Here is a 13,147-nt window from a genome sequence, read left to right on the forward strand (position 1 = left end):
TATTTTAATAGATAAATCTTTTCATTTTATTAAAAGGGTCCAGAAATCTAGAGGTGAGGGCTATGAGTAGATCTTTTCTTGCATGTATTTTCTTATATCCTATCTATTGACAGGGAAACTTATAAGTGCTACTTATTTCAAGTGACATTTAACAAATCTAGCTATTTAGGACATTGTACAGGTCTAAGAACATTTTTGGACACCTATAGTAAAGAAACTTCAGCAATTTTTAACAGTTGGAAGTAATTGAATTTAGAGAACTGGTCTGAGGAATAGACTGCTTGTAGAGACTGAATCTCCTCTGAAAGGCTTTATTGTGCTCTGTTAGGGAAGGGTTGATCTAGTTGTGTTGTGGCTTCTGCCTGGAGAGTAGCTGTTTCTCTTAAAGCCTTATTCATTTTTTCCCACTTGTCTTTCTTCGTTCTCACTTCTTATGGCTAAAATGTTGGCCCCTGCTCTTATGTAGCAATGCATTGCTATATTTTAATTCTGTACTTAAAACTCCCTCCTTTCGCCCTGTTGTCCCCTTTTTGGCCATTTCTTCTGCCCTGTGAACACCTTCATTCTCAGTGCAAGCCTGACCAACATTAGGCTATCAGGAGTGTAGCAGCTTATGCTAAAAATCATGCAAGGGAAATTAAGCCACAACATCAGACTTGATTTCACCTTCTCTTATTGCAGTTTGAAATGAAACCTTTATAGGCTACTGCATCATGAGGGCACTTGCCCAGAAAGTGGGAGATGTCACCTGTAACATCCCTTGAACATTGCCCTGTTCAATACAGGGCAAACACCTTCTGTGCATGAGATTAATGCCCCAGCTACAGGGCTTTGGGTGTCCAGCTTCAGACATTTCTCCATTCCTCTCCTTGAAGCATTTTACAGCCAGGAACACAAGAGTTGGGAGGTCAGATAGCGAACAGAGTAAGCAAGACACTTCTTAGATCTGCTGTAAGGGCTCCTAGGAAGGATTTCACATAAAAGTTGTCATGTATATATTTGACATTTATCTTCCTTGCCAGGCAATACGCTAGCCAGAAGGCTACACTTGACAGACTATGTTGCACCCCTCAAAACCCATCCCCATCAGTATTCTTCAATATCTTTTCTTCTGTATGTTGATATAAGATAAAGACAGTAGCAAAAGTTTGATGGGTATCCTGCTAAGCCACATGTTGGCAAGTCCTGGCTTGGTGGTACAAATGGAGATCAGTCATCAAAGATCATCTGCCCTAGATCTGAAGTTCCGAAGTTCCCCAGGTTTTGGGATGTTCAGGTTAGATGTTTAAGTTTTGTAGTATTTGTTACATCTTACTGTAACACACGGTATGTGCCACACACACATTTTTACATTCTTCCCTGTGTGCTAGTAGTACCTATCAAACAGTCATTCACTGTGATGCAAACTGATGAAGATATAATATACCCATTTCAGCTAATGAGCTTGCATTTATAACCCCTGTTAGCCAATGAAATTGTCTTGTTCATCCTAAACATTTTAAAGATGTCTGGGAAATGTGGGAACTAGCACACACCTGGTTTAGGAAAGGAAATTAGCTTTTTTAAAAAATAAATAAATAAATAAATACATATATTCAGTTTCAGGAGCAAGCAAAGCTTCTATAAATGCATTCATATATTTGGCAGCAAGATCCACAATTCTTTTCTTAGACCATGGCTTTTACATCCTTTAAAACACCTGGACTTTTTGTTGTATTCTGAATACAACACATTCAGCTAAACCCCAGCCAGGCTACATCTGTCTCAGTATATGTCTTACATTCCAAAATGGCTATTTCCAATGAAGCAACCAACATAGCGTGGTTTTGCCGGCTTTATTCCCATTCTGCAGCCATGCAGTGAAGTGTCAGCTTTTGGATCAGCGTCCTTACCCATGAAATGCATGGGAGATTCCAGCTCAGATTTGAGCCTGATGAGCTGCAAAGAGAAGGGATGTTTGTGAGGTTAGGGATACAAACATATTGCTATGAGCAGCTGGGTAGCAGTGGGAAGAAATAACAATGGGGTTGACTCCTCCTTTTCAGCAGGACTGCAAAAATGAACTGCAATGCTGCTAGGTTTGTGTATGGGGAATCAAGCAGAGCATAGCCAGAAATAGGTAGTATTGGGGCTTGAAGATTGCTCAGAATTAGCTCTTATCAGTGCAAACACAGCACATCTGAAGAATGCATGGGCATTCAAATGGTGGCAAGGTACTTCTCCAAGCAAAAGATACTACAAAATGTATCTTTGCATGAAAATGTCTTGGCAAACAAAGTCTCTGCCTAAACTTTTCTTATTAACACACCTCCACACACCAACTGTATTTCATATAAGCATAAAAACTTTCAGCTGAGAGTGTTACGCTGATCCTCCATCTCTTCTTCGGATGTGATTGTCCCCAGGTACCATGCTGGACTTTTGGGAACAAGTACTCATTAATTCTAAAAGCGGCATGTGACTAAAAAAGACTACAGTCCCAGAGCCATTGAAATCGGGGACAGAAATTTCCTCCTAATTACATCTCTTTTTGGTGGTTCTATGACTGGAAAACATACTTGGGCAGCGTGGATAGCCTCCAGATAAAAGGCTGGAATTTGCTATTTTTATGTGAAACATTTCCAAGCCGTGAATCATCTGAGGTTTCCCCTCATCACCGATACTTGAGTACACACCCTGTGTTACCTCGCAGTGTGGGACCTAACAAAGCAACAGCGAGGGCAAGGAAAACAAACTTAACGTTTTGTTCTTGCTAATTGACAAATTTATTAGGGACAGAAGTTAACTAACAAAGACCTTTTCTTTGGACTCCAGCCCTGAATCTTCATTCTGCCTGGCTGAGCATTGCAGTCTGTCATAATATATGTCCTCAGCTTCTGAACCCCTGACATTCGGGCTGGTTAAGGCCCAGAAGGTCATTGGGAAACGTAGCAGGAGCTCTTAACATATGGTGCTGATAAACATCTCAGCATCAGAGATAAGGAGCTGGTCAAGGTAATCTTAGGAAGCTGGGGGTTTGTTGCCATAAAACTATACAATGTAAAGCCTAATCCCTACACAGATTTAATTAGCTGTTAAATGTATCAGGTTCGTGATGAAGGGTGTTCTGGTTACCTACATGTTATTCACTGACTGCCACCAGTTGATTCAAATGCGAAATATCTCTGCCTTGCAGCTTGTTAGGGTGACTTGTTATGGTGAATGATAGCTGCTTGGTTAGTTTAAGAAGAGAAAAAAAAGGCAAATGAATTTAATTTCCAGGACGAGCTCTAGTGTCAGACAGAGGCTATGGTGCCAGGAAAAATGTCAGTGCCATGTCATTTGCTGAGTCTTCATCAAAATAAGGCTTTCTTGAAAGGTAGAATACATGACCCAAGGTTTATGAGTCTCATTTCTGTTTTCTGAGGTAGCTGACGATGTTTGGCATCCCACAGGGCTGCTTCCCTTGGCTCCACACTACTCTCTGTATAATCATGCTAAGCAGCTTCCCAACTCTAGCAATGGTTCCACAAAAGCGAGTGGAAATGGAGCTGCTTTTAGTTTTATTTCTCTTGGTCTGTTTTCCCACTGCAGCCAGGAGCATGACTGCAACACGTTACAGATATACCCAAGACAGTTTAACTTCTGCCAGGCTAAGCAGTGATACCGGTGAGGGCTTGGCAGGCTGGGCTCAGCTGGGAGCAGCCTGGCACATCCATAGTGGGGCACACACACAGCAGAACCTGTGCCCCTGGCACCAAGCTCAGGAGCAGAAATCTGGCTGCTTTGTACACGTGTGTACGTGCCCCAGTCACATCATCAGCTGCAGTGCACCCACTTTTAGGAATAACCAAAAGGAAGCAAGTCGGGTTTTGTTACTGGAGGCTGTCACACTTCAGGGTGTACTGAACTCTCCCATCCTTATTCCTGTGCCATCCACCGTGGCGGCAAAGGTTATATGTGATGTTTTGTTTCCATGGTTTTGTAATATCATTCCCACCACCTCTTTCCAGACTATGGCCTTGGGGGTTGGGACTGACTCTGCCTGGACTCAGCAGTGCTGCACTGGCATGGGGTAGGGGAGAGGAGAGGTGCAAAAGGCTGAAAGAAATGTTAATGACTGCACATGTCCTTTATGGACATGCATCTACACTTGTCCTGGAGAACTGTGCTTTAGCACCAAGAACTGAGCAAGAGAAAAGTTATTTTTAGATTTTTCTAGTGATTCACTTACAGATTTGCACTAAGTGCACTGTTTATTATTTCCTTCCCCGTGAACAGACTATAGGGTAAAAGCTGGTCAGATAGGCAATGTTCAAACAGCAATAGGCCCTTAAGTTTCGAGACCTTTGATGGATTTTCCACTTTGTATCTCCAACAACCTGCAGAGAAGGCTGCGTGGTGAGGAGGTGACATCTGCTTGGCAGGGTTCCCAGGAGGGTCTCCACGAGATGCCCGGCTTCCTCCTGGAGGAAGGAGGGTGTGGGACAGCCACTGGCGGATGCGCCACAGCCTTCGCCAGCATCAGTCAATGTCAAGATCCGCCTCACCGGCATCTTCTCTGCCTTGCTATTTTGGGCTGGGGAAAGGCTTCCAAGGGCTGGGCTGAACTTGTCTCCTGTGTGTTCAATTTCATGCCCTTCCCAGGCTGTTTGCCCTGGCTCCTGGCTGGCTCCGGGGAGGGATAAGATGCAGAAAGCAGAGGCTGTATTGCTCAAATACAGCACATCCAGGGGCACCACTTACTGCCGCAAGCCAGCAGAACAGAGTGAAAGTATGGCCTATCTTATCAGTGACTTAGAGAGCTAAGGCTCAAGGGCATAAAAACTCTCTTTAAACTCAGGATAATACCCATAAACAGAGCCCTCAAGAGATAACTTCACAAGTGCAACTTTTTGGGTGCACTTACGTGTAGCTTTAAATTACAGTCACAAAGACATCTTGATGCTTTCTGATAAACTTCCTCAACGGGCAACAACTATTTACCATTACAGTTTAGTTAAGTACTAAAACAGCAGGGAATGCACAGATAAAATGATACAATTATTAACGTATAGTTTGGTAATGCTATCAGAACAATGGCTGTAGGGGGTTTGAACATCTTCTCAGGCTAATGCTCGTAATTTTTCAGGAGGATTATTAAGTTTTATTAGCAATTTGCATCTCAGTATAATTATATGGATATTAGAGAAATCAATATTGTATAATGTAGAGTCCCTTAATGGCTACACAGTTTGCTGAGTCTGTTATGGGACCAGCTTTAAAAACAATTTAAGGAGGAATCTTTATAATTTTGCCAGAATTGAGCTTTGCGTGATGAGGTAGATGCCTTAGACATTTAAGAGAGAATTACAATGTCTGCCCTCAATCTTGAAACTTTGGATTCAAGTGGCAGTTTTACAAATAGACTACAGAAAGTTCTTGCTGTATATTTAAACATCTTACCTACACTCTGACTGCTGTTTATTCATTGGTATGTTCATTGATATTCCTGACCACTACAAAGCTGTCAAACAAATCAGTATCATAAACGTTTGTCACCCACTGCAAAAATTCACTGATCTAAGGTGCAGAACTGTCTGTCACACTAGTGTCTGCAACAGATTTATCATCTAACTTCACAGAATGCTTGTATTTTTGTATTATGGTGTTCTCTTTATTTAAAGACATTTTCTTAGGTCTGGGCATATGAGAGTTATCAGAACTTAAATATTGTTATTCTCTTGTGTAGAAAACAACCTGAGATAAACTTGGGTTATAATTCACTAGTGTCAAGCGAGAAAACCAATGTGGAATCAATGGTTTAGAAAGGGCAGAGGCAGAGATGGGGCTCTGAAGCAGAATACTTTCAAGAGCAGCCATGCTGGGGCAGGATGTGAGCAGTGGAAACACAAAGCCAGTCCCAGGAAGCTGAGTAATGCTCAGGGTGAAGAACATGGAACATCTTTTGGCCAATGATTCTAGGCTCTGCTTCTGCTGAGCTGTGTTTGTTTGTTTACTTGCTTGTTTGTTTCTGATAGGTTACTTTAACTCTAATAAATCCCAGGACACTGCTTGCTGGGCTCTGCAGTTACCAAGGGATGTGGCAACGGCTGGAGGGAAAGAGGTGGGTGCTGGCAGTGGTGGAGGAGCACAGTTCTCCCAGTGCCCCTGCCTGCCTCTTCTGGCTAAAATTGCCTGTCTATATCAAGCCATTTGCCTGAAAGTGGTCTTTTCCAGAGGTACCAGCACAGCTACAAAAGGGGCAGGGCAACCCACTGCTCTATCTGGAGAATTTTGGAAAATTGCAAGACGGGCATCTTTCACTGTTCCCAGTTTTGGCTGAAAGGACTTCAGGTAAATTTGGAGATACTCCTGCAGAAGCTTAACACCCACAGCAATGCAGTTCTTTGCATTTCTTTTTCTTCAAAGACTGATAATATTTCTCTAGCTCCTCACATACTTAAGTATCTCAGTGAGGGAGAAGTGCAGGGAGAAGCTATTTTCTGTTTCCTCCAGCACAAGAACTAGAAGAGTGTCAGTGGATGAGTTCAAAACCAACACAAGAATATACTTTCTCCTGTGCTTTGTGAATTTGTGAAACCTCTTTCCACAGGGTGTTAATATTTCCATCCAGAAAACAGTGTGGGAAATTAATGGAAGAAAACATGCAGATGTACTAGCTATTAAAATGTAATCTCAAAATAAAGAAACCTCTGAGCTTCAAATCTTGGAAAACTGGGACAGGATATTTGGGAGAAGTTTCTCCGTATCCTTATCCTGTTCTTTATTTTTTCCTTAGTCTTCCACTAAATCTTCCACTTGAGTGCTAAATCTCTCCAAATGATACATTGGTATCCTGTGGTATGACCCCCCTGAAGTTTTTATAAGTTAACTTGTTAAGTTTGTATAATTAACTAAAATATTGGCTTTACAAAGCAATTCTCTGCAAGAGTTACAGTTCTCAGGCTGCACATGGAAGACTGTAATGGCATTTTTCAGCAATAAAACTGCAACTCTTGGCCAAAATGCTCTGCAGTGAGCACCATGTGGGTTAATAAAGGGAGTTCTGCTGGAGTTGCTCCAAGTGGTACTGAGCCCTTGGAAAATGAGTGTCTCCAAAACCAGAATGAGCCTGTGCTGGGTCAGGGTACCCTGCCTGTGTGAGCACAACCTGCCCTCTGCTTTCAGCGAAGCTCCAGCGCCACCATGTACCAGCCGCACAGACCCTGCTTCGTGTCAGCAGCTTGTGCAAGAGTCGTGCAACCTTTGATGAGGGACTTTAAGCCCCAATTTTCAGCCTTCTGGCTGCAAATAAACAATGCATTCCTGGCATTTCAAGTACACAGTCAGAATATCCTCAGCTCCGGCAGGCTGATGACAAGTTGTGCAGAGGAAATCTTCTGCAGCCTCAGGAACTGATGGGTTTCCTACTCATTCTGAACAGATTGACTAGTGCTAAATATACATATCCTGCATTTCCACACAGTCTTGGCAAAGAGGTCGACCTGTTTACTCCTTTTTTTTTAAGACAGAGAAATAACACAAGATGAATGTAAAGCAGTAATTAATAAAGGAAAAACTAAAGCACATTTTTCTTACCACTCCGTGCTTCTAGCTCAAAGTGTGCTAAACACTAAACCAGACTGTGCTCAACAATGCAGAGAGGAAAAAGTCATTGACATTGCATTGACATGCATTGACATCATTGGGAAGCACATGCAGGGAGTAATTTTACAAGGAAATATTTTCTGGAGAATAAAGCATGGAAGTGCTAAACAATTGCTGAAAGTCAACGAGATGTAAATGCTGTTTACTACTGTGTCTTCGTGTTCCCCTGCTGTGTTAACCTTTATGAGATACTAAGATACTTTGGGAAAATCTTCAGCGACAAGACATAAATAAATATAGTGAGCTCAGTCCTGGAGATGTTAGGACTCACACATTCACAGCTCCTCTGCAGACAAATGACTGCCCAGAATATGAGCTTGAGCAGAAAAGCCCCTCAGATGTTAAGTCTGCTATTTACAGCTCTGAGCACCAGTCCACTAGTGCTACAGCTCTGCCACCCTGTGCACTGGTCGTGCTTGCTGGGGTGTGCATAATAAGATGTGGGTACAGGTGGTGTACAAGCTGCATGTGATGTTTTCTGGTAAGAGACTTTTGCAGGACCCTTACACAGCAGTCAAATTATTTGACTCCTTCCAAACCTTTCCCATATGGCTGAAGAAATTAAACAGACATGCTCGCTGTAAGTGAGACATAAGTGTGAGAGAGATGGACAGTTTTTACAGGCTTCCTCTGCAAATATTTCTGTAACTTTGTAATGTAGGATAATTTCAGAAAAACCTTACTGTGCTCCCCTTTTACAAAGACTCTACCTTCAGAATTTAGGATTTTCCCTTAGATGTTAATTATTCAAATAGCTTTTTCCTGCTTTCTTACTCCCTTGCTTCACATGTTCACTGACAACATTGCATTCACTCACCTCACTATCTTTAAAGCAAGGTTGTACAAATCTGGTCTAGCTTTTCTTAATTATTAATGGGGATATATAGACACACACATAAAACTGTGGTTGGCATTGTCAAAGTGCCAACAAAGGAGCTCATGGCCCCTCCTACCCCAGAGATATTACTGTCCTCCAGCCCTCCTCCTCCTCCTCCTTCCCTGTTTGAGGCTTCAGCTGGGAGCTCCAGGTCCCCAGGGTGGCCAGCATAGGTGATCCCTCATCAGGAGACGTTTCTCCTCTGCCCTCTGAGCCTGGAATGGCTCCAGCTCTTGAGGTCACATTTCTTACTGCCCAATAAGTCACAAAATCCATTTCAAGTCTTTTCCCTACACTGAAGTATACATAAAATAATGAAATGGAAAACTAATGGATTAAAATGATCAGTAGATTAAAATTTACTGTGAGGAGCAAGAAGGGGGGACAGACAGACAGTGTGATTACATTACAGTGATTTCCTGGATGGGGTCTGCTTGAACCATCAATGTTACACAAAAGATTAAATGCCAGAACCTTGATGCACAACATGCCACAACCTTTTAATATTCTGTCTAGAGAGTTCAGGGAAAAATTAAGTGCTTTCTCTAAAGTTCATTCCATTTTTGTCCTCATACAAGCCCTCTCTCTGCAAGGAACATCATCCTGCAAAAGGAACCTTCATGAAACTCTGTCCTCACAGAAATTTAGGAGTGTTTCACCTTTGATTTTAATCCAGCCAAGATTTTACTCATTGCTATCTCTGCAAGATCTCATAAACCGTGTGTACAAAAGTCACCTTTCACTGGTCTCACAGTATTAGAAGCCCAAGGGACAGTATCTGTGGAAAAAAAAGCAACAAGTCAAATTAGACAACAATAACCTGGGCTTCTCCCTACAAAGCAGCAGTCCCCTCCCAGTGCAGCTAAAGGAAGCAACAAGCCAGATGAGGAAGGTAAACTTGGGATCTGAAAGGAAAGAGTTTCTGGCATTTATAAAAGTCAGAGGTTCACACGGAAACTTAGTTACAGCACTGATCCTCTCCCATCTATTTCAGGACACACAGTCCTTTTTTGACTATAATATTTGACTAATTACTTTTGGAGAATTTCTCCTCTTTTTAACCCCTTGTGTGGAAAGTTTTGCACTAATTTGAACTCATATTGCCACCTAGAATATATGAAATTGGAGCTGAACATTGAAGTTCATTGCCTGAACAAGAACAGAGGGAAAACTAAATCATAGCTTCACCATGTGGTCTTTAGTGGAGTAATTTGACCCATCTTTTCATGTGATTAACAAACCCACAGCAAGGAAAAACAGAAGCAGGGCCAGTTCTGATATCAGATGAGAGCGCACTCTACCACAGAATCACAGAATCACAGAATCATCCAGGCTGGAAGAGACCTCCAAGATCACCGAGTCCAACCTCTGACCTAACACTAACCAGTCCTCTGCTAAACCATATCACTAAGCTCTACATCTAAAAGTCTTTTAAAGACCTCCAGGGATGGTGACTCAACCACTTCCCTGGGCAGCCAATTCCAATGCCTAACAGCCCTTTTGGTAAAGAAGTTCTTCCTAATACCACCTTCTTTGGGTCATTGATAAAGAATGCTGTTAAACACAAGAGGTCCCAAGATAGAGCCCTGTGGTATTCCACTTGTTGTGAGCCTCTAGGTAGAGGATGAACTATTAACACTCTAAGGTTGATCATCTGGTCAATTTTTAGCAATCTAGTAGTTATCCACACATCCAGACCTTAATGTCCTAAATATGGATAGAAGAATATTGTGAGAGAGTCTTGAAAACCTCATTAAAGTCAAGTTAAATGACATCTGCTGTCCTCTCCTCATCCACAAATGCAGTTATTTTATCAGAGAAGACAGTCAAGCTGGTCAGGCATGATTTACCATTGGTAAATCTATGCTGACTATTCCCAATTACTTTGATTCCCTTGTATGCCCAGAAGTATTTCCAAGAGGACCTGTGTTACAATTTTCCGAGGGAAAAAAGTGAGACTGACAAGTCTGTAGCTCCCTTGGTTGCTCCACTTGCTTTTTTCAAAGATGTGCACAGAATTATCTTTTCTCCAGTCATTAGAAAGAGGCCTCTCCAATTTTCCATGGCTTTTCAAAGGTGGTAGAGGAGCCTTGTAATGAAGCCAGTTCTCTCAAAACCTTTAGAGGCAGCTCATCTGGTCTCTTGATGTGAGCATTATTTATTTGGCAAACTTTTAGGTTGTCTGTGTGTTGGCTGTTGGTATTAGCAACCTTCAGTAGCAGTTACAGCACTGAGAAACTGCTAAATAGAAAGCCAGAATTGGACAAAACATACAGATTTTTGTTGTGACTAAAAGGGGGGTGATGAGAGCTTTCATTATCATTAGGGAACTTAAACTGAAGCAAAGGTTGATCTCATCATCTGTTCATTCAAATTACGAATTAATCCACTGCCAAAGCTTCACAATAGGATGAATCTGCAGTGGCCCCAAGTTTTAACTGAAAAAATATTCACGTTTTCACCTCACATAATAGCATGGGTTACACTGTGTAGGTGAAATACTTGTCTTTATTAAACATAGTCAAGGCTGTGAAATCCTCCCTCGGCACTTCATAAAATCTGTCTTCCTGACAGCAGATGAGGCTGTCATTAATGCAGAATCCTTTAGATAAGTCACCTGCTTTTGATGTTGACCTCAGTGGAGTGTATTTACAAGTATTTACAGGTCCATGGACTTATGAGCTCCTCAGAGGCTACCATGGAGGTTTAATCACTTACACTTTCTACTCATTGTGTCTATATGACAATAGATGGGCAAATAAAGGCTCTAGCTCTGGCTATATAGGGATATCAAACTGCAAACTTAAAGGAGTCTAAAATGTGAGGTATTGGATGCAAATTGCTGACTTCTTTAAGTCAATACTTTCATTTAGAAAGCAGTCAATACTAAAGCCTGGAGGAGAGCTGGATGGCTCAATCCATGGAAGAGGAGATATGTCTTGATCTACAGCAAGAATTATCAGGAAGCAAGTGAGATACCCCAGTGAAAGAGTATGGCCATTTGCAACCCAAATGTGCAATGCCTTTAGTTTCTGAATAATTCAGAGAGCAGCTTGGGACAATTCTGTTCTTTCCATCCATAGATGACTGTAACAATTGGTTCTGGATTATTCATTACTTGCTTGCACTGCCAGGTTGGACTCTACACTGTTCTCACTCTGGCTTTTGCAAACTTTCAGCTGCAGTTAGTGCAAAAAGCAGCCACCAGCCCAGCCAGAGGCCACTGTAACATCTTTACATGTTACTACGTTTCATAGGCTCTACCAGTACATGGAATTTCATATTTAGATCCTTGGAAAGCTCAGAACATATGTCTGGATCCTCAGAAATATTGAGGCTGTCATGTCCAGCTGAGATCAACAGAATAGGCACATCTGTGGTTGGTTTGGTCCCAGACTATTTCTGAGAGCCTTCTTCCTGCTGTGTGGGCTGTGATCCTGGGAAGGACAGGTGCTTCAGTGGAAGCTGTAAAGTGGAGGATACTTCGCCATGCAAATATTGGTTAGGCATGAAAAAGATGTAGGCTCAAATTTAGTCTTTTGAAAGGTAGATAAATCTTTCAGCAATGGAGAAAATATTGCCTGGCTATTTGTCATTGTACATGGGTAATTTTGTGAGAGTAAGCACTCTTGTTTATGTAGACCAAGAGAAATTGTCTATATGGCTATGTTTGCATTAGCAAGTAATGCTACACAACAGGAGCAGCTCCGTGGAGTAAAATGGTAACTGCCAAGGCCTCAACATCCATATTACTTGTGAGGTGAGGAGGCTCCTATGTACTATTTCTAGGCAGATCTCATGGCCTGAATGCCCATTACTGGCTGGGACACATCAGCTGTATTTCCAGAGCTCACATTTCTGCTTGGTGTTGTCTGAGGGGACCCCATTTGGCACACTCTGAGATAATGTGACCATAGTGTTAGCCTGTGGGGCAAGGGGGAAGATTTCCTACAAAAACGTTCCTTCAAAAAGAAACAAATATGGTAATGTAGGTGCAGCTAGAGTTACACACCATGAATATTGTTTTTTTGTTTTTACACACCATGAATATTGACTCTAAGAGTTTCCATATGGTAGTCCGGGCTGCTCTCCCTGTCTGGATCCTTCTGGAGACTTGTTAATTTAAGCCTTTAGCTTTTCTCAACAAATTGATTTGAACTTTTCAACCTCAAAGGTTAAGCCTGCTACTCAGTGAGTGTCTTATATTATCTGTCTTTATAAACGGGAAGAGGGCCTGTGTCACCCCAGCTTATAGATATTTGCTCCACTCCTGGCAGGGTTTTAAAATTGCAGGTTACACCTGTTTATCATCTGGAATGAGAAAAGCAATGTGACTCTCTCTGTAGCAGCCTCTGTTTATCTGAGAGCTCAAGCTCAGGATTGTGAGATCCTCAGGAGACCGCATTTCAGCTTGGTATCCTGATTTGTGGCCTCTAAGTGTTTGTTTTGAAAACAGAACTGTCACCAGCATCTCTTGAAAACAGAGCTCTGGGCTTTAAATCTGTTGTAGCAGTCACTTGATATTACTGCTAAAATGAGAGTGCATGTCAGTGTTAATTGAGGTCAGCATCAGATGTGTTTTATTGGCTTCTGATTGCTACCATTACAATCATTATTACTACTGCTTGCCTTTCTATAACC

The sequence above is a fragment of the Aythya marila genome (assembly GCF_965140915.1).
Source record: "Aythya marila genome assembly, chromosome: 4".
NCBI classification, from domain to species: Eukaryota; Metazoa; Chordata; class Aves; order Anseriformes; family Anatidae; genus Aythya; species Aythya marila.